The following is a 19681-nucleotide window of genomic DNA, read 5'->3' as shown; positions in this document are numbered from 1 at the left end:
TCAGGGCTGCTGCCCTAGAGGAAATGCTGTTCGGGTGGCAGACACCGTCTTCACTCCTGGCGCTGTTGGGGGCACCATCCCAAGCTCATCCCAACTTTAACCTCTCCACGCGGAACAGGTGTCCTGCCAGGATAGACACAGCAAAGGAGAGCCTCCCTGAACCCGAAGCGCTAAACCATGTTGATCCAGGAATACGTTATCTAGAAGAATTTTCTAAGGCTCTCCCCTCTAAAAATTAAATGGATGCCCATTATGAAACTACCAACTTTGTATTTCTGGCTGTGCATCCTGACAGATGATACTAGGGATCTAAATTGAAATCTCCTTTTACTCCTCCTGGACCGCCCAAGGCTTCCTCATAAGAAATGACTGCCCGGTTTATCTCTCCTGCAGATGCTCTCCCAATTTCCCACCTGATGAATGAAGCTTGTACAGGTGATATTATTTAATTGCAGGCTTCCGAAATGATGAGCGTGCATGACAACTGCAAGCTCGTAGAGAGCATAGTGGCAACTTGTATTAAGCAGAATTTTCTGAGAGTTTCCACCTCGTTATTTTGGAAGGGGATTACAGAGAGATGCGACCCAGCGAGATATGAAAGATAAAAATCCACTTGCGTGTCTTTAAACTGTATTCCTGCTCTGAGAGTTTAGCACTGAGTCCCTTGCTGACCTCTGAATTGCCACTTGTTGTTACTTGGAGACGCTACGAAACAATGTGACATGAAACAATGCTTTTCTGGAGACAGATCAAGGGTTCAGGCATGTTCTCAATGCTTATTCAATTATTGTTTGCTTCCGTGATAAGAGAAAATGAGACCTCTTTCTGAGATACCCTGGCTTCTCCGGCTGATCGTAAAACAGATTTTAGGAAAGAAGAGACTACAGATAAATAGGATCCCAATTTCTCCTAGTGAAATGGTTCGCACATAAACACACATAATTCTGCATGGAAAATGCCTACTCGTTCCGCAAATCTCCTTGTCAAACAATTTCCAACAAACTCCTTAAGGAATGTTCAGGGGTTTTGAATTGAATAAAATGAAGCTCCAAAAAGACCGCATTGTTAATTCTCTGCTATCACTGGCAGTCCCTTCACAGAATCTCAGATAAGAGTAGATGGATTGGTATCTGAAGAGAATATTTAAACTGTAAATGATTTTAAATACTTAGAATCTTTATCCACTCAAAGTAAAACCCAAACTCCTTCCGCGACAGACGAAGCTTTCCAGGACCGGACCCTCCCCCGCCCTGGTGTCCTCTCTCCCCACACACGTTCCTCCTCCCTTGCTCTCGCCCCTCCCGCTTCCTCTCCGTTCCTGGACTATGCCAAGGTCATTCCCACTTCAGGGCTTTTGCACCTGCTGGGCTCTCTGCCTGGAACGCGTCCCTCCCAGACTCTGCATGGTTCTCTAATCTCGTTCCACAGAGTTCTCTACTCAAATGTCGCCTCCTCAGAGAAGCTTTCCTTCTCTACAAAATCTAAAATAATCCCCTTTTTCTTCTCCCACGAACACGTAAGCTCCATGAGCGCAGGGACTTTATCTGCTGTGTTCCCAGCTCTGTTCCCAGCACATCAAGGAACACAGAAAACGTGGCGAGGCTTCTTTTAAAAAGTATTGAAAACATAATGACTGAGAGCTTGATTGCTATTTGGAAAGCAATGCATAATGAGGGAGAGGTGTGAATGGCTCCTTTAGTCACGATATTATGACCTTGTTTCTAATTTATTTTTTTAGGAAAGCTTCGTGGATGGGCATTACCTCAAAAATTATCTGACAGGAAGGAGAAAGAATTCAATTAGCTAGGATAAAGGGGACACGTAAGCCATGTTTCTGAAATCAACTTTTAAAACGACGTCTGAGGTCGACCTAGTCACAAATGGAAACTTTTGACGCGTGCTTAAAACACACCGAAATACATTTAAATCATTTAAATACATTGAAGAGACCAAAATTAATTCTGGAAGAAGACCACCTCGCTGAGCGCCAGGGAGGCCCCGGGGCTTCTGTCCCAACGCCACAGCCCACTGGTGGCAACAGCCCGTCCCCCGAGAGGCACCAGGAAGCGGCATAAGTCAACAGCCCCCCTAGAGAAAGAATCCCAAGAACCAGTCCCCTCCGTCACACAGGAAAGGCTACCAGGCGTGGTACCTCCTGCGCCCCGAGATGGTCATTTAGGGTTTTCAGAGATCATCGCCATTTAGTATCTCATTGTGCTCATGACAACCCTGAAACAGAAAAGGATTTTTCTGGATCCACATCACTGTCAGGAAATAGAAGGGCGGAGGAGTCGAGTGACAGGCATCACCGCCACTACGGGAGGAAGCCCAGCCCTGCCGCGTCTTCTGGCTTTCAGCCAAGAGTTCTTGCCACACGCAGCACCAGCACCGTGACTTTGACATTGAGTTGTTACCACGCCCAAAATATCCCCATGGAGAAGGCAAAAGGTAAGGGTTATACTTCCATGAGCAACTGAAAATAAGGACTGAACGTAGGCCACGGAAGGCCGTCGAAAACGCTTCGTTAGCATGAAGATGAAATAATGCTCGGTGAATGTCGACTGAGGCCTCACTATGTGACATGAACTGTACCACGCCTGGGAATAAAACGCTGAAAGAAACAAAGAACCAGATGCCACGTCCGTCCCTGGACGCTGTACATCTCGTAACCTGGTACCGGCACTAAAAACACCTCTGGTGGCACCTGCCTCTAACCGAGTCCTCTCCGTGGGCCTTCCACGACACGTAGCGTTTGACGTCTAGCGTTTCACCTGTCTTCCTTTACTTCCTCCTGACGACGACCCTCTGAGGTAAGTGTGTTTCTTATTCCGCTTTCACAGTTGAGCCTCAGCCTCGTGAGGCAGATGGTGACCTGTACTCAGAACTGAAGCCGAAGTCTTCGCAGAGTCTTACTAGAACCTACGTGATCTCTCCCCTGAGCCGCTTCGGCGTCACCTCCCACACTGCTGCTCGCTCGCGTGGCTCCAGACACACCGGCCTCACTGTTCCGCCGCCTCGTCCGGCATCCCCTGCCTCAGGGCCTCGGCACTGGCCATTCTCTCTATCTGGAACACGGGCCACGTCTTCCTCCCAATCTGCTCAGGTGTCATCTGCTCAGGAGGACTTCTCTGAGCACACGACCGAACCCTGCGAGGTCTCCATCCCTCGGCACCGTCGATTCCTCTGTCTCTGTCTTGTCTCTTCCCAAAACGTCTATCACCTTCTAATATATTGGGGGGGGAGGGGAGTTATTTATCTATTATATTTATTTTGTCTCTTCCTCCCCTATCATATAAACCCTGTGAGGTCACATTTCTCTTTTCTGTTTTCTATTTGGGAACTTGAGTGTTAGCACATGGGGGCTAGTGAATGAACAGTGAATGAATGACTGGGTGAATGAATGATGTTACATACAAAGCAGCTGCTGGAGCCCGTGATGCGCACTGCTATGCAGCATGGAGTTAGGACTCCCCAAGGCCCAGGCCCAGGCCTTGAGAACACAAGTCAGGGGGGAACGTATGTGTCCTCGCCACGGCATTTTTAGAGCACTTCAATTACTTTAAATCAGCTTGAGAAGGGGACGAAGACCCTACTGATGGAGGAGGCAAGGCCCAACCAGCACACTCCACCGCTGTGGCCTTGGTGAGGGCACAAAGAGGGCTGACTGGGGGCGTGGATGGCTCTCGACGCCCGCCTCCGAGGCACCCGGCTCCGGTCCTCGGGGGCCATCAGTTGGGACATCGCGTAAAGCCGCCCCTCAGGGGGCAGAGTCGGGGGCTGGTGGAAAGAGCTGGGTGGTAAGGGCAGGTGTCCATGGCCATGCCCAATGCGCCATGCCCCGATGACAGTCCCACCAGGAGAGGAAATAAAGAGCTGAAAGAAAACAGCATGGGGATAAACAGCATCGTTTAAGGGCTGCGGTCTGGGTCTCACGGACGAGAGGGGTGAGAGCAGCAATGGGATTAGAGGGAGAATGGGTAGCGGGGAGGGCCAGGAGAACTGCTCCTAGCGAAGAAAACGAAAGCTAAAAATTAAACTGCCAACCGTAGAGATTCCTAAAGGAATTCAAAACAGCGAGTGATGCCGTGGAGCGCGCAAGCGCATGCGCACACACGCACGGGGCTACAAAGGAGAGAAAGTTAAACGCACTGAGCTCTTCTTTAAAATGATCATTTCAGATTAATGCTGCTTCCTTGATTTTCTGTTAGTTGCTTCACTAACAATGCCAACTACCTGCCATTATATTCTCTAACACTAGACTAGTTTCATTTTTTAAAAAAATCCGTTTCAATTACATAACAGCAAATATAAGATAAAATGCAATCATTAATCTTTAAGCAGCATCCTGGAATCATAAATATTTATTATGAGTCCTGTTCGACTGTACACAACTTATTGAGATGGATTTTAAGTTTCCATGTGTATTTTATCTCATAGGAAAAATCTTGTTGCAGGAGTCACTACTGCCCTTGAATCCCATCAAGTCTGCACTATAAGCAGGAAATAACCAAACCGTCAAAATGCATAATGAGGCAAAATATCATAATTAATAGACCTGACTTTGGGGAGACCCAAAATTTGACAGATGATATTTTCTTGGCTATAATTTCTTGATTCTCATGATAAGGGAAAAAATGATTAAGACTTTGTAATATCGCCTTTAAAGAAGAAAAGAGAAAGCCCATAGGTTTAATGATTTTCTGCTTACAGTGAACCGGCGAGCTCGCTTATTAAATCCTGTGTGTTACATCAGATTAATTCACCTTTCTAAGCCAAATTTTTTCAAATCACGGTTCTTTTCACATTTTATTTTAGACTTTTCACCTGTGTCAAATAATTTATACTACGATCAAGAGCACTTGGGGGGGGCGGTGCACAGGGCGAGATGAGAGGCCAGACCGTAGCGAAGGTGCCTGACAACCCCAGGGACTAGGGATGCAAAGGGGTCTCCTGTGACGCTTCAGCTGAGACCTGTTTTCATTCCTTAAACTGTCTGCTGCCCATGTTTTTGGCAATTGCAATGCCCTCTGCAGCATACCAACAGAAGGATGAAGGTCAAACTTAAAACAAGTATGAAAGAGACCCATTACAGGGTCGTTAGAGACAGTAAGTCACAGCTTCGGGGGTCGTCTCAAAGTGTCGCATGTGGACATCTTCATCAGCATCGCCTGGGTGGATGGCAGGGCCTGGGGACATAACCACCTTCCCAGGTGATCCTTCTGCGCTGGTCGAGAGATGCTATGGGCTTCGTTTGTACTTCTCCTGCACTTTTACAGAAAATTCAGTATGGCTGATCAGTCATTCAAGTGACGCTTATCAAGTACCTATGACACACCAGGCATGGTACACACATGAGGGCTCAGGAAGATGAGTAAAGCCCGTTCCTAGCTATTGAAGAGCTCGCAGTCTAATAGAAGAAAACAACGCATTAACTTGGACTCACTCTGAGCAGCCTAATTGTCAATTAATACCCTGCTTAGATGCACGTCGACTGTTTCGATTGTATGTTTGAGTCCAAGTCCCATTGCAGAGAGAGAGAGAATGCGTTTGATCATTGCAGGTATGAAATGAGCAGATCACAAGCAGGTCTCGGAGCCAGTCTGTTTTAGATGATAGTGGCAGCTCTCACCAAAACAAAGGCAGCAGAAAGGAGCTTTCTGATGGGAAATGGAGCCGACTGAGCAACTCGAGTCCTGGGGTTGGTCCTCGTCCGCACAGGCAGCTCGGAGGCTGAGGACAAGGCCCCGGCCGGCTCCGGACACAGATTCCCCGCACGTGGAGGGAGGGCCTGGGGTGGCACTTCTCAAGGCCTCTTCCAGCTCCATAATTTCAGAGTCTCTTGACAGCCACTCAGCTTTCATTGACACTGTTTTCAATGGGTCTGGAGAAGCAGAATTCAAACCTGAGGTCACCTAGCTCCCTAACTTACACCCGTGCTCAGTGGGCGGTCAGCCCGGGGAACGGGACGCGTGCTGGAGGAATCCAACGCCAACCAGCCCGGGAGGGGGACCTGCGAACACGGATGGAGCGTGTCATACGTCCCAGGCCACACAGTCACCCAAGGGACACGGCGGACGCGTGGCATTTACAGAGCAGTGAGGAGTAAGATTTAGGGACAGGAGAGGGGGATTCGTCTGTGGTGTTAAAAAATAAGTCAAAGGGGCCATTGTTTTAGTAATTTTTCTGAACAGCAAAATCCATTAAGGAACTTTATAATACGGATTTTAATACGGATATTAGTATCACAGAGAAAAAGTGCCTTATTAAGCAAGGAACAAAAACAAAATCCTCACAGAAGGTTTCTCGACCTCGGCACCACTGGCTCTTCGGGCTGGACAGTCTGTTCTGGGGGTCGCCCTGTGCACGGCAGGATGGTCAGCAGCATTCCTCATTTCTTCTTACGAGAGGCCGGTAGAAGCCCTCCACCCAGCAATGACAGTTGTGACCAACGAAAACATCTGCAGACATCGCCAATGTCCCCTGGAGCAAAATCGCTCCTTAAAGGAACAGACCCACGTATTTTACTGCATCGAAATGTTCAGAGACCCAGATGACTCCATAAATGAAGTTAAAAGGCAGCAACATGATGGAGGGAGAAAACATACCACTTATCATTATAAAGGACTAAGTCCTTCGTTATATAGACCCTTAGATATCACCGACAGAGGCGCACCTCAACGACAAGGACCAAGAAATAAACAAGGAACGTGCAGAATGGTTTGCACAGAATCACGTCATTTTTAATGTTATTTTTAAACACAAAACACAACATCGCGTGTCCATCTGTATATAAGTACACATACAAAATTTTAAAAGCGGAATGGACCGTTGTTTTAATAATTTGTCCGGGCAGCAGAATCCATTAAGGAACTTTAAAAAGCTCCAAGCCGTTCATCAGAACTCAGAAGGCGAGGCCTAGAAACCCATATCTTTCAGCATGTTCCAGATGCTTCTCAGGCATCTGGTCCGAAAAACAAAATTTAGAGTTCGTTGGTACAAGGCAGGGTTGGCAAAATACGAGCGCAGGCCAAATCCAGCCCACTCCATAAATAAAGTCTTCCTTGGATACGGCCGCGGCCATCTGTGTCTGTTTTGACTGCATCACTCGGCAGTTGAGTGAGCGCCACAGAGACTACCTCATCCACAAAGCCATTCCAATATTCATCATCTGGTCCTTGAGTCTGCCAATCCCTGACCCAGACGGTACTGACTCTGGCTTTACGAAAGGAAGAAACAGGTAGGTGGGCTCCTCTGGGCGACATTCAGAAAAGACAAGCTGGACGGGGCTCATGACACGTGCACAGCAACTTCCGCTATTTTTTCCTCCCCACCCCACTCCCTTACTGGGCTGGCACGTGCCGAGTGATTACGTCACGGAGGGACCTTGTGTGGTACAACTTAAGGCAGAGAAGGGACCAGGTGCTCTTTTAATCACAATTATGTGCAGAAACGTGGCAGGATAAATCTTGGCGCTACTTACCTAGAAAACGCACTATGACGGGTCATATTCACAGCTTTGCTTCACTGGAAGAAATGTACAAATGCTCCCCCTACCCTCCCGCCCAACAACGGAACTAAAGGGAAATGAGTGATGGACAGCTCGCTGCAGAGGCCAAATAGGTGGAACCCAGGAGTGGGGCTAAGGGGAGATGCGCCCAGACCGAGGGGCCCTGAAATAGCCGCAATGTCTCCCTCTGCCCGCTAGGAGGCGACCACAACACAGGTGGCTCCTGAATTTGCATTTCAGGGTTTCTGGGGAAAATGGTAATGAGAATTGCTACCCTGCAATACTAGGATATAGTAGGGAAACCCTGGGGTTCCACTCCCATTTGGGGGTGACCTTGGACAAGACAGGATGTTTCTCGGGACTCAGTTTCCCCAGCTGCACAAGGAAAAAGATGGAGGACTACAGAGTCCTTAATGCTGGGTCTCTCGACGCGAAATGGAATTCGCGCGGGTTACAAGTGTCACCCTCGTGCAGAAAAGCAAATGAACAACGTTCGGGTCCAACCGCCACGGTGTTTTTGTCTTTAAAAGGATATTTTTCCCACTTAGTTCATTGAAGATCTTAACTACATTCCAACGCCAACAGCTTATCCACGAGGAGCAAAGACGTGGGAAGAAATCACAGTGTTCGAGCCAGCAGCAGACGCCGCCAAAAACTGCTTCCCATGAATTTTTTTTCCAAACCCAAATAATAAAAATGCTTACTCGCTTTACTGAATCAAGGACTGCACATCACGGTGAAACAAATATTCCCGTGTTTCAATTGTTCTTTATTTCTGTATTAGGGACTCTAGGCCTACTTGAAAAGTAATCCAAGACGACTGTGGGCAGTCAATAATTTTTCCCCTCAATTCTGAGTCAACCTTCTCAAAATCGGCCTGTCCTGATTTTTGCATGTGGATTGAGCCACATGTGTAAGTAGGCGAAAAGGAAATTATAAGCAGAATTAGAATTGTTGACGACGAAATGACTCCATTAAAAATAAACATGACTGATTAGTGTCCTACCTTTTTATGGTATCCTTTTAAAATATGCTAATTTGAGGAATTACCTTGAAATTACAGTGCCTTTGCTTTAGTCTGGCTAGTACATATAGTCAGTAGTCGTACTGATAAATCTCTATCTTGCAGATATGTCAAGAATTAAATAACTATTCTTCAGACACCTGACAAGGCTTGGTCCCCTGGTTTCCATAGTCACCTGCGTTCACTGGCACGGGCACACCAGCCTCAAATGAAATGCTTTTCTTTTTTTCTCTTAGTTATCCAAAGACAAGTTTCTTGAATCAGAAGCTCGAAGAACAATTTCAGTGCATATGTTCTTGCTTTGCCCCTCATCAGAGACACCCGTATACCCTAGCAAACTCCTTTTACAAAGCAACGATGCCATAAATACAGGTGATATGTGAACTTGTACCTCCCTGGTCTACTCAGGAAAAGAAGCCTGCAGCAAACTGGGAGTTAAACTTCCTAGAAGATTATTTGAGCATCTCGACTGACGCAGGAAAAGCATTTGATTGAATTCAACATCCATTTAGAATGAAAACTTCCAGCAAACAGAAATAGAAGGAAATTTCTTCAATCTGATAGAGTATCTATAAAAAAAATTTTTTAAAAAAAACCTACAGTAAATTTAATATTTTTTGGTGAAGGATTAGAAAACACAATAGCACAAAGATTCAAATTTTTCCCAAAGTGATTTACAAATTTAATGCCACTGCAATAAAAATCACAAGTTTTGGGTGGTTGTTGTTCCCGTGTAAAATGTCTTCAAATAGCCCAGACATTCTTGAAAAAGAACAATGTAGGAGGACATATGCTACAAAGAATCAGGAATTTTAAAGCTACAGTATTTGGGACAATGGAATAGAGGGTCCAGAACTAGAATGATCACAAATAGACACTTTGTTTCTGGAACGGACTAGTATGATAAATATAATCTTTTCAATAAACCGATATCCGTACCGGGAAAAAATTAAACTAGACTCCTCTCTCACATCATACACAACAATAAAATTTTCTGTCTTAAATAAAAATTTTTTTAATTAATCATCTCCGTATCTAGCAACAATATGGTGAAGGAAGCGCTCTCGTGTGATCAGGATAATCTTTATGAGAGAGGTTTGGCAGATAAATGGGCCAAGCCCTGAGATTAGTGACTCCCGGGGTAATAAATGAGTAAAGCATGACTTTATCTCGGTGAAATCAAGTCCACAAGATAGGCACACGGGGTGCTATGAGGACCAGAGAGCTGTGCACGGAGCACACCGAGATCATTCAGGAAGTCTTCCTACAGAGAGTAAGTCCCAAGGGTCAAAGAGGAGCCACCCAAGGAAGGAGCAGCAGCAAAGGGGGCTCCTGCCAGCGAGCACAGCAAGTGCAAAGGCCCTGGGGCATTGAAGAGAGTGGTATAGGAAAGAACCACAAGCGGTTTTGGTTAACAGGAGGATAGGTCACACGTCAGGACGTTTTAAAAGATTTGTTGAAAAAGATGAAAATCAGTTTGTAGCACGTGATGCTAAACAGTTCGACGTTGACTCTGAAAGCACGTCAATAACGAATTTCAGGCAGGAATGTGACGGATGAAACGTTTTAGAGAAAGGCCTCCAGCAACGATGGGATGACATATGAGTGGGGGTCAACCTGGAGACGTAGGGATGACAGGGGTGTCTTAGGGAACCACTGCAGTTACCCAGGTGAGGAGCAATGCGGCCCAGAATAAGGCTGGGCTGATGCGGACAGAAACGTGAAGGCAGGAACGTCACGAGACTGGGATTCTGACCGACTCGACATGTGAGGGGCGACCCCTGGGCTTTTGACCTGGACGACCAGGTACAGGATAGGGTCACGCGTTGAAATACAGGATTCAGAAAAATACAACAAGTTTGAGAAGGGACAGGAAGCCATGGTTTTTTGGTTTGGGGCCAGGAGATGTCTAGGTATCTAAGGGACATTGAGTAGGCGATGTCCTTATGTGACTGTAAACAGGGATCTGGTGCTCGGGGGGGAAAGGGAGAAGCTGGCTCTCCCGATTTGAAAATAATATACTGGCGGCTGGGGGACAGCGATGACATTGCGTACACACGCGCCCAGTGAGAGCTAGGCACCGGAGAGGCTGGGAGGAGGTGGGGAAACATTGGCGCGGAGGAGAAAGGAGCACAGCGAGAAGAGTTCGAATGTGTCGCGGGCCGTAGTCCCCGGTCCCGACGTGCCCCAACTCATATGCTCTCAACAGCCCTGTCAAACAGCTATCACCGTAACTTCATCCAGATGGTAAGGCTCAGAAAGGTTACATAGCTCATCCAAAGTCACGCGTGGCAGGGACCTGAACCCAAGACTGAGTGGCTCCATACTGCATCCTTTTACTGTATGCCACACGGCCTCTTCTTCTGTCTCGTGAGGTCAAGGAGTGGTCCTCGGGAAGACAGAGTGGCTCACTGTCACGGGCTACCAGAGGAAAGTGACATGTTTCCTGGGAAGCCGGCCTTGGGTACCGCGCATGGGCTGTTCAGGCAGCTCAGGGGTCAGGCCACCTACCGGTGAATCAGGAAGAGCTGGTGATGACACTCGGGGTGCAGTGGCATAGGGGTAACCTAGGTCCAACCAGCTGTGGAGGGCTTCAGGTTAAACAGCTCCCAAACCCTGGGCAGCTCATCAGACCTTCCAAAACACCTGGACCGAGCCCACTGGGCTGAGCAGGTTTGCAGTTCCGTGGAAGGGTCTAGTTTTGCACACATGGGGTGTGCGACACCTGTAGATGTGTCCGGGAGAACAGAGTCCAAAGGAACGTGGAACCTTAGAGGGGTCTGGGCAGAACAAAGAGCTGGGGACACCACATTTTCTTCTGCCCTCATTCGGACCCCTTCTCTGTCCCCCAGGAAGACAAGGCTTCTAGGAGCAAGCACCTGCTTTATGAAGCACATGCTGACCAAGTTTCAGGGGCATGCAGCACGGCAAAGCCTGGGCACATGGAGCTTCTCTACCCGGACAAGCTAGGAGAGAGCAGAACGGATGTGCCACGTGACCTGCCCACGGCGAGGAGAGCGAAGGGGAAGGGGCCTCGGGGATTCAAGCCCGACCGGCCACACTGGCAGAGAAGATGCAGGAGAAGGTGACTTATCCTGAGAAGCCCGGGCTGAAACTGTCTGCACGTGTGGAAGCTGGGACGACACGTTTCTGGGTGACGTCCTACCAAGTCAAATAAAAGGAGCATTTTTTTTATGTCTTCTTTTTTTTTTTTAACTATTCTAAGGAATGTCTTTGCCATCTACCCGCTGTGTAACCAGCGGCACAACCTGAGGCAGGTAACTGCACTTCGCAAGAGGCCCTGGGGACCCTGTCAATTGTACCCCTCTTCTGAGAGTTTCCTGCACCCTGAGTTCCCTTTCCTGAAAGAGCCTAGAGCTGCTGGTGAAGATGACGGGACTAAGTTGCCTTTACTCAAAAGTCACCTCAGGGCCCTGCCTGACCATCTTCCCAGGAGCATCACACAGATTCCTGAGACTATGGGTCCTGGGAAAGCCAGAAGGAGCCCAGACAGCAGCCTCTGCGTTATTCTCATGGGTTTGGCCTCCATCCTAGAAGCTTTGGGAAGCCAATGAAACATGTTAAACCGGGCTGGGGACTCCTTCTGTCTCCCACTTTCCAAAGAGCCTTCTATTCTTGTTGGGGACCACAAAGGTAGTCTCCAAATATTACAGTATGTTTATGTCTTTATGATTTGAAATAGGTGGAAATGACAAATGACACCTGCGTGAGGCAGCCGGGAGCTGCAAAACCCAGCACACAGTCGGCACTCGATAAATATTTGTTGTCTGAAACGAAGAAGGTGCATCGCCGTCTTTGAGACCGCTCTTTATTCTTCGCTCAGAGCGATTCCCACTGGGGCAGGGCACTGGAGCCCAGGACTCTGGAGAAAAGTTGGGTGAGAAACAAGGTCGAAGAGCAGAAAAACCAGGGTCACCTTGTTTGGGAAAACCTTTTGCTTCAAGCTGTAAAGGGCTTGCTCCCCAAGCTTCCCCAGCTTGCTTCCTTGAACCTGTCTGGCCTCTCGACTGCTTTCCTGTGTTTTTCTCTCTGTGGGCACAAAAATGCCCTTCGCTCTCTTTTCAGCTTTTCTAACTTTAAGTGGAAACAGCTGCTCTAAGTTTACTATCCATCTGCTCCCACATGTGAGGTCAAGAACCAGTGACTGCAGAAAAATCTAATACCTTCATATCACCCAACCTCGTTTGCCTGGAGATAAGCCTTCTAGAACCAGCCAACTTCATCTAGGCAGCTTCGCTAAGGAGGAAAAAAAAAATAAAGTTAAAAAGGAAAAAAATAAAGTTCAAGACACCAAAAGAGCAGGCCCTAGATATCCAGGGGCAATTATTTTTTTAATCAACAAAAGATCCCCAAACTGTATGTGTGCTCAGACCAGTCATCTCGCTGCATGGCAGGAAAGAAGCTCTGATTAGCTCACATCATCTAGTAAAAGGCGGGTATTTTTCCATGAGGAAACCGAGAGGACTTTTGAAATTATAGAAGACCAAAGGAACAAAAGAAAAAGAAAAAAAAACAGTAAAGGAATGGAGAAACAGGGCTGAGGGTGGAGAGGCCATCCATAAAACCCTGCCAACTAGGAACAGTCACGGATTGTGAAGCACAGACACGGGGTGGCCAGCAACAGAGACTGGAGTCTCAGGACAGAGAGCAGAGGGACGAGGCAGAGAAACACAGCCTGCCTTCATTTTGCAGCCCTGTGGACACAAGACAGCTCCACAGAGAAGCAGAAGAGAGAACATTCTAGCTGCACCTTGGAGCACTGTCTCTTAAGACACAGAGGTGCTTCCGCCCCCACGAGAAGCCAAACCTTAAATCAGGAGAGTCGGTGCCTGGATCATTACGTCTACGGAAGCGGTAGAACAGAAGTACTGTAGCTCGAAGACGCTCTACGATACTGATCATCCACATTATTTCTTTAAAAACACAAGTATTTAGCATTTCCAATGAAGGCACGAAATGAGAAGGATAGAAAAATCCACAGGAAAACGTCAGTAAAGCCTAACCGTGTAGAATGAAGGGTTTTTCAGGAAACTAATTTTTGAGCACAGAGCATCCCCTGATCTGTTTCAGCGCGTTGATGAAACCAATCACATCGAATCGTGCATGCCAAGTCGGACTGTGTGAATTACATTAGCGGGTAAAGATATAGACGCCGTGACTTTTCCTGCGTGTGTAAATGCCGTAGGCACGCAGAAAAGAAAAGCTTTGTTGATGAAAGATTTCGTTATTTGGGACTTTAATTACAACGGACCGAACTGATGGGCAGGCCCTTCTCCAGCTCAAACCATAGAGCGAAATTAGATAAAATAGAAAATGCTTTGATTCAAAGGAGAGCTTTAAAGCGGGGAGAAGGAGGGGAATCCTCGAGTTTCAGAAATAATGAGAGAACTCACAGCCGGAGCCATTAGCAGATGACACTGCATTGTCCACAGGAGTTACAGACCTGGAAATAGGACCGAAGGGCTGGGAGTCTGAGTTCTAGAAATCGCATGAGCATGAGAAACATGGCCTTGAGCCCAGGAGAAGAGGGTGACCCATAACTGAGTTGACACAGAAAGCCTCTAAGAGCCACCCCCTGTTTAAAAAAAAGATGGGTGGCCTGAAACTAAATCCACCGGTGTGCCTGGAGAAACTGACATCTCTCTAGGATCTCTGGATAAAAAAAGAGTTGCCTAGGAGTAACCAAAGTGAATATCCCATTTGATTAATGATATCCCCTTGATGTGGAAATCCTTAGCTAAGAAATGAACATAAAAAACTTGTCCAGGACCAGCAGAGTCGCGGAGTGACAGTTTCATAGCACGTGAGACTCACGCACATGGACACATCATAATGAGCTCATAAAAAGAAATTACAATCCACACAAGGAAACAAACCACCAGCAGCATGTGCAACTGTGGATAAAGAGTCAACAACACCTTTTTCCTGCTGCAGGAATACACATTTATGTATTTTTAAGATAAAATAAGATGCTTAAAGTATGTTTGAAACTTTTTTCTGATTCTCCACTTCAATTAACTTCTTTGATTAACTGACCTGATTAACTATCCTAATAACTTTAATAAGAGAGCTTCCACCAAAGAATACTAATAGCTAATAATAAGATTTTCATCTTCACTATAACCCTGTGCAGTAAGTATTATTAACTGCACATTATCTCTGTGGCTCAGAGAATTGGAGTAATTTGTCCAGTCATTGGCTACTGTGAAATAAGAATATCGATCCAAGCAGAAAGATATAATTCCAACCGAATATCGTGTTCTTTTTTTTTTCTAATTTGTCAGACTGATCTAAAAACTCAAGCGGAAGAAAAAAAGACCAAGTATTTCCAAGATAATTTGAAGAAAAGAACATATTTTCCCCACCAGATACGATATTTACTATAAAGCTATCATCACTGCAACAGTATAGTATTGGCCCAGGGACAGACAAATGAAACAATATATCAGAAAAGAGAGCACAGAGATATACCATATAAAGAAACCTGGTATATAACAGGGAAAGCATTAAAAATTAGTGCAGGGAGGATAAACTATTTAGTAAGAGGTACTTGAACAACTGCTGATTGCTATGACTAAAATAAATATCCCAGTCATGCATTACATACTCGCAGAAATGAATTCTAGATGAATTTTGTATCAAATGTTAAAAAATACAATCTCAAAACTTTTATATCAGGAGTCTCTAAACTGCATGTCATGGACCAAATCTTGCCCATCGCCTGATTTTGTAAATAAAGTTTTAATGGCACACAGTCACACCCATTAGTTTACGGAGGCAGCTGCTTTCAGGGTTGAGTAGTTGGAAGAGAAAGGGTGTGGCCAGCATCGCCTGAAATATTTCCTCTGACCCTCTGCATCAAAGGGCCCCTGATTCCTGCTCTAGATGAGAATACGGGAGAATACCTTTATGACATCAAGGTTGAAAAGAATCTCTTGAGTAAGACTAAAGAGACAAATATATTAAACTACAAAAAAAAATGTAAATGAGTGAACTAGAGTTACATCTGACAACCACAGACAAAACATAGTAGTAAGAAAAGAAAAAAGCGAGTCACAGAAGGCTAGGTACACTATGACTCTTCCTTTTGTAGATATTTTATGCCTGTGTGGTAAAAATAAAAAACACAGACAGAAAGCTTATACACCAACTCAGAATAACAACTGTTTCTCGACAGAGAGGGAGGGAAATGGAGGGAGGGGTAGCTTTTAACTATATCTGGCTGTTTTCTAAAAAAAAAATCTGAAGCAAATGTAACAGAGTCATGTTTGTAGAATCTCAGTGGTAGATGCTAATTATATTCTTCTCTGCCCTGTTTTGTGTGCTTAAAATATTTCATAATAAAAATTTAATGAAAAACGTGCTCCTCATCATTAAACAAATATTTATTAAGCACCTTCTATATGCCAGCAATGGCTCTAGCCCAGAGCTGGGCAAACTATGGCCCACGGGCCAAATCTAGCCTGCCGCCTGGTAAGGATGATGGTTACGTTTTTTAAAGATGTTTAAAATCAAAACAAAATTAATATTTCATATGATGTGAAAATTACATAAGTCAGCTGTCAGCGGCCATCGATGAAGTTTTATTGGACAACAACCACGTCATTCATTGACTTATTATTTGGCTGTCTTCTTCCTCCATCCACAGAGTTGAGTAGTCACAAGAGAGACCATGTGGCCCACAAAGTCAAAAATATTTGCTCTCTGGCCCTTGACAGAAAAAGCTTGCTGACCTCTGCACTAAGCCCTGGGAAAAAGGCACAGTCTCTGCTCCCACGGTGCTGGTGGAAGGACGCAGATGATCAACACTGTAGATGTGTCAGCCCTAATGCGGAAAATAACAAAGACAATTTCATTGTGTGGATTATACATTCTACTTTTTATAGCTTTAATTAAAAAAAAAAAGCTAAATAATGGTAGAGCTCCCCCAACGAGTCAAGAGTAACGTCTTGGAAATATTTTTTATAGCTTTCCCTTCTCCAGAATTATATTACTGATTCAACTCATCAGCTAGAAATATTCAGATCATGAAATTTTATCACATAAGAAATTTCATGAGAAAAATCAATCCGTCTTGCAAAAATAATAATAGGAATTAAAATAACTGTATACGTATATAGATCCTTCTTGTCATATTGTTTGTGCCTCCAGTTCTGCTCAGAGTAAAATTAATAAAACTGTGACCCGGCACCATTTGCTTTGATGATGCAAAGTCCTCAGGCTTCAGAATGAGCCACATCCAATAAATCCAAGCACAAGTTCTGAAAATTAACATGAAGAATGTATGTTTGCGGTCCACTGTCTTGTGCTGCAGAAGCCATAGGAAACAGTAAATAGCCTCAGATTCAGTGACCCCTGGAGAAGGGAGGGGTGTCCTGGACAGCAATAAATTCACTGAAAAGGCTGTCATTCAGAAAGACGCCTGTTCCCCGTTTCTGAGACCCCACACTCAGGGGAGTGCTGTCTTTCACACCATCCGGAGGGGAGTCTGCGGCTGACGCTCAGAGAGACAGCCCAGAGAGCACCATAAATACATTTCCAGCGGCTCCACTTGGCCATGCAGAGAGGGTATCACGTCCCCGACCACCCACGGTGTCCTGGAAGCCCATTTGCCAGGACTGGCTTCCAGGAAGGAGTCCTTTCGTGGCATTCATTCATGCACCTTGGGTGACCCTGAGTCCGGATTCCATACCTGTCCAATGGCAGCAGCATTAAACACATACGCAGCTTGTGCCTGCAGTTCCCAAACTGTGGGACAAAGCGTCACGGGGCACTGCAATGATGACACAGGGGCGCTGAGGATCATATAGGTTTTGGGTTTTTTTGGTTTTTTTTTAATTTTCAAGGAAAACAAGGGATACATGACTTCTGCCAGACACCGAGAACACTAGCTGCAGGAAGTTGATGCCTCCGACATCAGACCCCGCTACGCTCTTTTTGATGGCATCATATCTTGTCAAAGCTGCATTTTCAGCGATTGTTGTGATAAAAGGCAAATTCTCCACAAAAGCCAACGTGATGAGTCTGAGAAGCTGCGCCAAGTCCCTCACACGCACGTCCCCCATTAGCACGGAACTGGGGTCACATTTTTTCCAGACAGCCACAAATCGTTAGGACGTTAAGTCATTGAGACCCAGCCACTGACAAAGATCCTCTCCTTGATTGAACTACATTCGGGTTTTGAACTTTTCCAACCAGACCTCGACTTTCGAACGTCTGGTACATCTCTGTGTTGTCCAGTTTGAGCAAGAATCCTGCTACGACAGTTTAGCCGGCATCTCCATCCTCCATACCTGTTCACCCTCAATATCTAATCGGGTTCTCATGGTCCACCACCCCCAGGTGATGTCTGGTCCCTTGACCTGCCTTTAGCAAGAATCATGTTGGGTTGTTTTTGCCACAATCTTCCCTTTCCTGTGGTACTTTCTCTCAGTAATTTCTCAGCCACCAACCCCACCTGCCACTCGGCTGTCAACCCCCTTCTCTCGTTATATTTGGAATCGAGCCCGATGCTATACTGAGGTCCTGTTCCCCCCACTGCAATTGTCCTGAATAAAATCTATTTGGACCACGGTCACAACGGTCCAGCTCTGGCTTCTCTTTAACATTACTTCACAAATGGAGCCATTAGCTACCTTCTGTGGCCTCGGGCACTATACAAAAAATTTGCTGTGATGCTAAGACCACCGTGAACCAAGTAACTTTGTTCCAGAGCCTCGGGCTGATATCAAAACTCTCATACGGTAATATATAAAAAAAATTCTTCATTGCACGTGTCACTTTATAAATAAGTTCCATAAAGAAAGAGATTTCCAAAGTTCTGCTACTTAAAATTGTAGCGATCTCAGCCGTCTGGAGGCTCGGCTGTCCTCCGGCCTTCATCTTCTAAGACAGCCAAAGAGCTGAAATTTCAAGAAAACAGGATACAGACCACAGAGGGGACGAGTTTGTTGGTCGATGATTGAAATCAGGTGGGTTGACAATGCACATGATCGACACGGCTCTGAGAGGTCCCACTACCACCCTCAGGGGCAGGCAAGCCAGGAGGTTTTACCCCCAGGTTAAGGGAAACCAAGCTCCTGGAAGGTGACATGAGAGTACAGGGTCCCTAACTGACAGCACGACTCATACCCAGTTTCCTGAACCTATCTCCACCAATCCTTCCTCCAAGATGTGTTGACAGGAAACAAATAATACAGGTGGCAAGTTACATGGGCTACAGACCGATAGGTCGGTCCCTTTGAAGCCTTTTTTTTTGTCCACATGCAGGCAAACAGTATGAAACCTTTGTTTCGTTAACCTATCATTTTTTGTTGTCCTATCATTCTTGCTTTTTGGCAGCTGGTCAATGACAGCCTAGGTTAGTCAGACACCATTGCAAAATGAAGTCAATTGCACTACAGAGTCCCCCACAAGTAGGTTAAAGTCCCAGCATAGCCATAGACTACTTTGTATTCCTTGGGGAATTAAAGTAACTTCTCGACTCCTTAATTTTTCCATATTCAAAAAGAGGATAGTATTTCTTTTGAGGGACTGACTGCTGAGAATTCACAGGAAGAATCTGAGCCTCGGATACAAGATTTTGGTCAGAAGAACTGGGGGTGCTGGTTGCCCACATGTATATGTGAACTGACCAGGATGAGAAGACTTGAACTGTGTCCAATGTTGGGGTTCAGACTTCACTGGGGGACCCTGATGGAAGCCTAACTACTAAAAGGGACAAAATGCCTCAGAGAGGTGGCTCATCAAAAAATCAAAAACGGAACTATCGTGTGGTCCAGCAATTCTACTTCTGGGTGTTTATCTAAAGAAAACGAAAACACGGATTCACAAAGATATATGTACACTCACGTTCACTGCAGCATTATTCACAAGACCCAAGATATGGAAACAACCTAAGTGTCCCCTGATGGACGAAAGGATAAAAAAGATGTGATAAATATATAAAATGGAATATTATATATATTATATATATATAATGGAATGTTAGCCATACAAAAAGAATAAAATCTTTCCATTTGTGACAACATGGATGGACCTCAAGAACATTATACTAAGTGAAATACGTCAGAGAGAGAAAGACATATACCGTATAACCCCATTTATATGTGAAATCTTAAAAAAAAAAA

The 19681-nt window shown here is 45.6% G+C and overlaps 1 protein-coding gene across 2 annotated transcripts in view; it reads right to left on the bottom strand.

Annotated features, from left to right (window-relative positions):
* Positions 1–19681, bottom strand: part of DNER (delta/notch like EGF repeat containing) — a 259893-nt gene that overhangs the window by 154149 nt on the left and 86063 nt on the right. The window lies entirely within an intron of this gene.

The sequence above is a fragment of the Pteropus medius genome, unplaced genomic scaffold (assembly GCF_902729225.1).
Source record: "Pteropus medius unplaced genomic scaffold, Ma_sr-lr_union100, whole genome shotgun sequence".
NCBI lineage: Eukaryota > Metazoa > Chordata > Mammalia > Chiroptera > Pteropodidae > Pteropus > Pteropus medius.
Note: the sequence above shows the minus strand (reverse complement) of the source record. Positions and strands in the feature narration are given on the sequence as shown.